The sequence below is a fragment of the Camellia sinensis genome, chromosome 7 (assembly GCF_055761805.1).
Source record: "Camellia sinensis isolate YWXY chromosome 7, ASM5576180v1, whole genome shotgun sequence".
NCBI lineage: Eukaryota > Viridiplantae > Streptophyta > Magnoliopsida > Ericales > Theaceae > Camellia > Camellia sinensis.
In genome coordinates this window covers 68,875,333-68,881,879 of record NC_138967.1, presented here as the reverse complement: position 1 = coordinate 68,881,879, position 6,547 = coordinate 68,875,333, and positions in this window count along the sequence as shown.

Genomic DNA, 6,547 nt, shown 5'->3' with positions numbered 1-6,547 from the left:
TAAATAGTGCATATGTCATGCATCATTGTAAACATACATATGTCATGCATCATTGTAAATAATGCATATGTCATGCATCATTGTAAACATGCATATGTCATGCATCATTATAAATAATGCATATGTCATGCATCATTGTAAACATTCATATGTCATGCATCATTGTAAATAGTGCATTGTAGCTTGCATGCGTTCACTGCATTACCCCCACCTATGGCTTGCGCCTTTCCATGTTAAGCTTGGTCTGGTATGTGCCCACACCTTTCACATCAAAGCACAGTTCTGCGTGTGTACTCGCCTATTCCACGCTGGTATGTTAGTTTGAGGGTTGCGGCACCGTTTCTGTGTTAGATGCGGTTTGTTTGAGTACATGCCTTTCCTAGGCAAGATTCGGTTTCGCTCGCGTGCCTCATCCATTATAAATATTTCATTCCATTGCATATTTGTATATGTTGCATTGTAGCTTGCATGCATTCACCGCATCACTTCCATCTAGGGCTTGCGCCTTTCCATGTTGAGCTTGGTCTGGTATGTGCCCATACTTTTTACGTCTATACACTCATAGTTCTGTATGACCGTTCTATGTTAGACGTGATTTGTGTGTATCCATGCCTTTCCTCGGCAAGATTTGGTTTGGCTGCTTGCCATATCCATTATATATATTACATTGTAGTGTAATTTTTTCATCCGGCATTAGGATCATTGGTCTTTCTTCAGCTGGTCATTTCCCCACCTATGTCATTCCACCCAATTACTTGTTCTTGTGTCCGTCTTCATCACTCATAGTTCTGCATGTGTACGCGCCTATTCCACATTGGTATGTTGGTTTGAGGGTTGCGTCACCTTTTCTATGGTAGACGGACTTGTTACTTCCATCAATCTATTTGACATTTGTGTGGTTTTGAACCGCTCATGATTTGATTATGATTCAATTGTATTGCATTTTCATCTGCATTACTATACATAGTTTTGTATATCGCATATCATTTTGCATTCATTTTGCATATTGCTAACGATATCTGTACCTGTTAAGTTTGCTTTCTTTCCAGGCACGATATTGTATGTACGGTTCATTTGAGGCTGGTGCAACCAGACGGACCGCGCAAGTATTGTATTCTCCGAGTGAGACGTATCGAGAATTACATAATTCTCTTACATCCTTTCTGCATCGTAGTGTAGTTTGGTATATGCTAGCTTAAAACTGTCGCATGATATGCTTCGTTACAGCTTTCTTTGCATGATCATAAGTTATGTTCGGCTTTGTGCATTGTCTTGCATTTTGCCCCTGCCTTCGGGCGCATATCTTGTTTGCCTTGCATGTTTGTCTAAGTCTTCGGCCTTGTCAAAAATGGGTCGTCTCTAGGCTTTGACATTCACTCCCGTCATTGTTATGACTTTCGAGTTCTGTCAAAGAGGGGCAACTGTAGACACCCCATTTTTGACCGTCCTCAAGACTTGGACGTCACCGCTTGAACACTTGGTGATCATCCATGTTTTGTGTTCGTCTTGAGCTCCCGGAGGCCTCGGCTACGTGCCTTGCCTCAGGATCTCTCGACTCGACCGTTTTGTGTCTGGTTTTGCACCAAACACTTGTGTTTTTGCTTTAGAGGGCAGGGAATGGCTTTTGGGACATCCCCACACTCCACCGGCCATGGCTTGAGGCCACCGGCTGTGTTATGTTGCCATCGGCCAAATGTGATGGCCGGCCGACCAATTTGACAGTCGGTCGGCCACTTTGATGGCCGGCCGGCCAAATGTGGTTTTCAACAGATATTTCTGCAGACAGCTGGCAGCTGTCAATCCAGGCCATACCCCAGCCCATGCTTGGACGTGGGACTTCTGAGGGGGCTGTAGATTGATATATCTAAAGAGAGAGAGATATACAAGAGGAAAAGGAGGAGATATATAAAAAAAGGAGCAAAAATCTCCCTCTCTCTCTACATTTTTCTGCCTCTCTCTCTAAGGTTTAGGGCTTGTTTGTGCTCAAAAATGCATTTTCTTTGTACTTTTGCATACAAACACCTAGTTCTCTACTCCCTTTATTGAGCTGAGGTCCTTGAAGGTGATTTTTGGGGTGATTTGAAGCATTTTCTTGGTCCAAAAGTTGCTGATTTGCTGCTGTGCTTCAAGGGTGAGCTTTTACCTCTTTTAAGCCTTGTTTTCATAGCTTGTTTTGCCATATTTGCAACTGTTTTTGAGCTTAACATATAACATAGAAAAGTCTTGCTTTTGAGTGCTCTAAATAGTTTGTTAAGGGTGTTTTAAGCTTTGGGGTTGTTTAACCCCTCTTAAGGCTTGTTTGGCCCTTGTTTTGTGCCATTTTGGTTGAGCTTCGGGACCATTGTGTTTGGGCCTCCTCACCACTGAAATCTTGAGGGATTTCAGTGATGAGGATGGTTCCTTGAGGTCCTAGGAAGGAGAGGGCCACCCCCTCTCCCTGTTGTCCTTGAAAAGGGCCATTTTTAGCCTCTTGAGGGAGCATATAGTTTGAGTGTGTATTGATCATGCCTTGACTGATTTTCATGCTTATTATGTCATAATATAGCATTGTTGTATGTTGGTTTGGACACACCTTGCATGCCTTGCATACATGTCTTGTAATGCCACATTTTGCCTTAACATGCTTTAAGTGTAGACCCTTGTTCTAGCATGATTTAGGCTTAGCTTTGTAAAGCTTACATGCATATTTTGATGTGCTAAGGGACTGTTTTAGGTCATTTGAGTCATTCATGTCTTGCTTTGTATAGGTACCATGCAATCCCTCTTGAATGCCTTAAGTTTTGGCCTCTCTAGCATGCATTACTTGCATTGTTTTAGTGGTTTGGAACCACTTACCATGTTATTTCAGTCCTTATAACATGCTTGTATGCTTGCCTTCGATGCCTCTTTAATGCCTTGAAAGCTTATGTTGTATGCTCCATGTTTAGCCTCTTTTGCATGCTTCCATGTTTAAGCCACTTGGATACCATCTAGGTGTTCCCTTTGCATGGTCTAGGCCTACCTTGAACCTGTTTTAAGCCATCTTGGCCTTGTGAGGCTTGGTTGTCTTGGCCATGGTTCAAGTCTCCTTGACTAGCTTCAAGTACTCGGACCAATTGTATGTTTTGCTTGTTTTGATTAATTGGTTTGGCACCTCTCTTTCATGCAATTTCAGAGCTTATGATACATGCCATATGCCCATGTTTGTCTTCCTATTAAGTGTGCTTAAAGGTTGCTTATTTGATGTTCAAGTGTTAGCCCATTAACATGTGCATGTGTGTGTGTGTGTTGGTCCTCATGTTTAAGCACTTTGGCCACTGATTTTGGCATGCTTGCGAGCCATCCTAAATTAGTTTAAGTCCATCCCTTTTGCTTGATTGTGTGCTCACCCTGTATGTTTGTTTGCATACTTGCATATTCGCATTGCATTGCCATGTTGTATGCTAGTTCACATGCTTAGGATTGCATTGCATGAGTATGCATGCTTGACCTCTTGAAGTGAGTATGATAGAGGTTGAATTTAATTTGTTTGATCATATGCATTATATTCCATATCAAGATGCACACTTGATTTTTTGAGCCATCATGCATGGAAGTGCGCGATTGGTGGTCCGAGAATCGAAGACCATATCCCTTTGAGTCATAAGTATGACAAGAGGTGTGATTGGTGCATACATTGCTTGAAATGCATTGCCATGCCATGTTTTGTCCTATGCTGCTGTCAAACCAATTTTTGTAGGGAGATTTGGCCGGCCGGCAGTGTTGAGTGCCGACCGGCAAAGAGTGTTTGGCCGAGAGTATAACGTTTAGCCGATGACCATTCTAAATGGCCGGTGATGATCCCACTCAGCCGGTGGTGTTCCAAAACACTCAGAGAAGCGACCTTGGGAGTTGTGCAATTTTCAGAAAAGCAGAACAGTCAAAGCAGAGGCAACTTGTGCATGACAGTGACTTTCCGAGCGGAGCCGAGCGCGCATTACATTGGGCCCTCTTCCCGAGGCCATTTACTGCTTTCATTGGATTAGTTAATTTGTTAATTAATTAATTGGTCTGTAATATTTAATTAGCTTGTAGGTTAATTAACTTGTATTATTCTTTCGGTCCCTCTGAGCGAGGGCAAATCTGTAATAAGTGTGGGTGCATGTGTGCATGTCTTCCAATCCCTACTTCTTTCTCCCTTTTACTTACCTGCTTTGATGGTTACTACTAGGACATGTTTACTTTAGCATACCTCATGCTATGCATGCGTGCATCATTCATTAGTCTTGCATGCACCAGGCTCAGCGCATCATACTAACTGCATAAGTATTTCAAATCTAACTTGAATACATGCTACTTGTGCATTTTCACATGTCATTTATAGACTAGCCGAGCCTACTCTAGTGACATCTCGTATGCGTTGCATTAGGCATTTAAACATGGACTTGGATCATGCATGATTTCTAACATGTTCTTGTTTTTGCTTGGAGTACTTGGTAAGCATTTATGCTTTAGCATACCGCATGTGTGTGAGTGTTGCCATAACAGCATGATTACCATGAGGCTAGTTGCTTATGTGATATAACTGCTTGAATGCCTGTGGATGGAGGTTGAATTACCTAAATTGGAATAATGCATTAAAACTGTGAGTTTTAAGCCCACTAGATAGTGGCAAAATCATCTTTTCTAAAGCCCACTTGAGGGTGGCGAAATCTACATTTTTAGCCTACTTACGAGTAGCAAACCATTTTCAAAACAAGCATAAAATGTTTTGTTCCAATTTAGGCGATTTGGTTTATACTTGTTTGCTGTGCGCATAACATAGTAATTCTAGGCTAATAACCGGAATAAGAACACATAACGTTTTCAAAATTTGGATATCGTGGTTAGTAGAGGCCGATCTTCGGATCAGGCGAGAGGGGGTGCTCATAGCTGATCTTCCCCAATCGTACCCAAGTTCCCGAGCCGAGGCAACTTTGGTAATGACGGACACGTGGCCTTTGGCACCGAGTCAGGGTTTCCTAAATTCCCCCATAAAAAATATTTAGGTGGCGACTCTGTATCTGGCAAAGCAGTCCATGTTTGGCACTTCTTTTCAAAAATCTGTTTCTCAAAACGATTTGCCGGATTTGGACTCTTTGGTTCAGATTAAGAACCGTGACACAAATTGAGTCCGAACTGTAGCATGAGGCTCGAGGGCGCGTCTACAGTGGGGTGTGTAAATTATAGGAACATCCTTGACAGATTTCACCTATGTGAGCATGAAAGTGGGGCCGCTTTCTATGAGAACAAGGCTTATTCTCAAATATGCTCATGAAAACTGGGATAAGCATAAAGCCGTAATGTGCTGGTTATTAAAAGCTCATGTCAATGCCTAGATTATTATGTGTGAATAGTAATACTTTATTTCCCCTAAGCAGTCATAGTTCAAGTCTGAGACCACTATTGACTTTGGAGTAGAGGTTGTTGTTTCACTAATGAAGGTTCAATGCAGAGCACACCTTCATGATGCATACTAGTCTATCTTTGTTTGGTAATCTCTTTTTCCTTGTTGATATTAAAATGAGTGGGGGATTGTAGGACCATTTTAATATCTTTTATTTATTTATTTATTTATTTATTTATATTGTTCTTGAATCTTCTTTTATTTTATTTATAAATCTCATCTTGTTCATGAATTGAGATTCATCGCTTTGGTGTCCTTTTATTTTGTTCATGAATTAAGATTAATTAGAATTCAAGAACTTGGTGGTGAGTTAATGTTTGGTACACTCTCCATTTTCTCTAGGTTCTTGGTCATTTGTATGTTTTAGTGGCCTATAAATAGTCCATCTCATCTACTCTTTTCTACATCAACTCACCAACTATTTTTCTATACTTGAGAGATTACTGGCAAAGAATGGTGTTTTTCTTGGTGGAGCTTTGGATTCACTATCTTGTGCAGAGTTGGCCTGAACCATACGACAAGTGGTCGGGCTGTTGTATCCTGGAGGAGACAAGTCATAATTTTGTGACTACTGCACCTGTATTAGTGTTCTTCCTACCGCAGTGGGCTTGATCTCCTTAAAGAAAATGAGATATCCGTGCCTCAGCCTGATCTATTTCTATCTCATTTTCTTTGTATTATTTATCAATAAAATATATTTTTCTAGTATTTTCCCCAACACATGTATATCCCATTCAACTATGGAATCTGAATTCATGACATTGGCAGCAACTACGAAAGAGGCCGAGTGGATTAGGAACTTGCTTTTAGATATTAAGTTATCGCCTAATTGAATGCCTCAAATTTTTATTGTTTGTGATAGTGAAGCCACCTTATCAAGATCTTATAGTAGTACTTACAATTAAGGGTTGACGAACATCGGGCTAGGCTAGATTCGGGCCAGGCCAACACTATATAGTAAGAGTATGTGTGTCATTCCAAGCCGGGCCCAACCTGATATCAGATCTAACCTAGCCACCCAAGTCTAGCCCTAAAACAATGTCTAAATTCCAAACACGCCCATTTAACCTAATAGATATAAACTATTAATTTCTTCTTTTCAATTGGAATGGCTATTAAATTATTTAAACCTTTTTAATAATT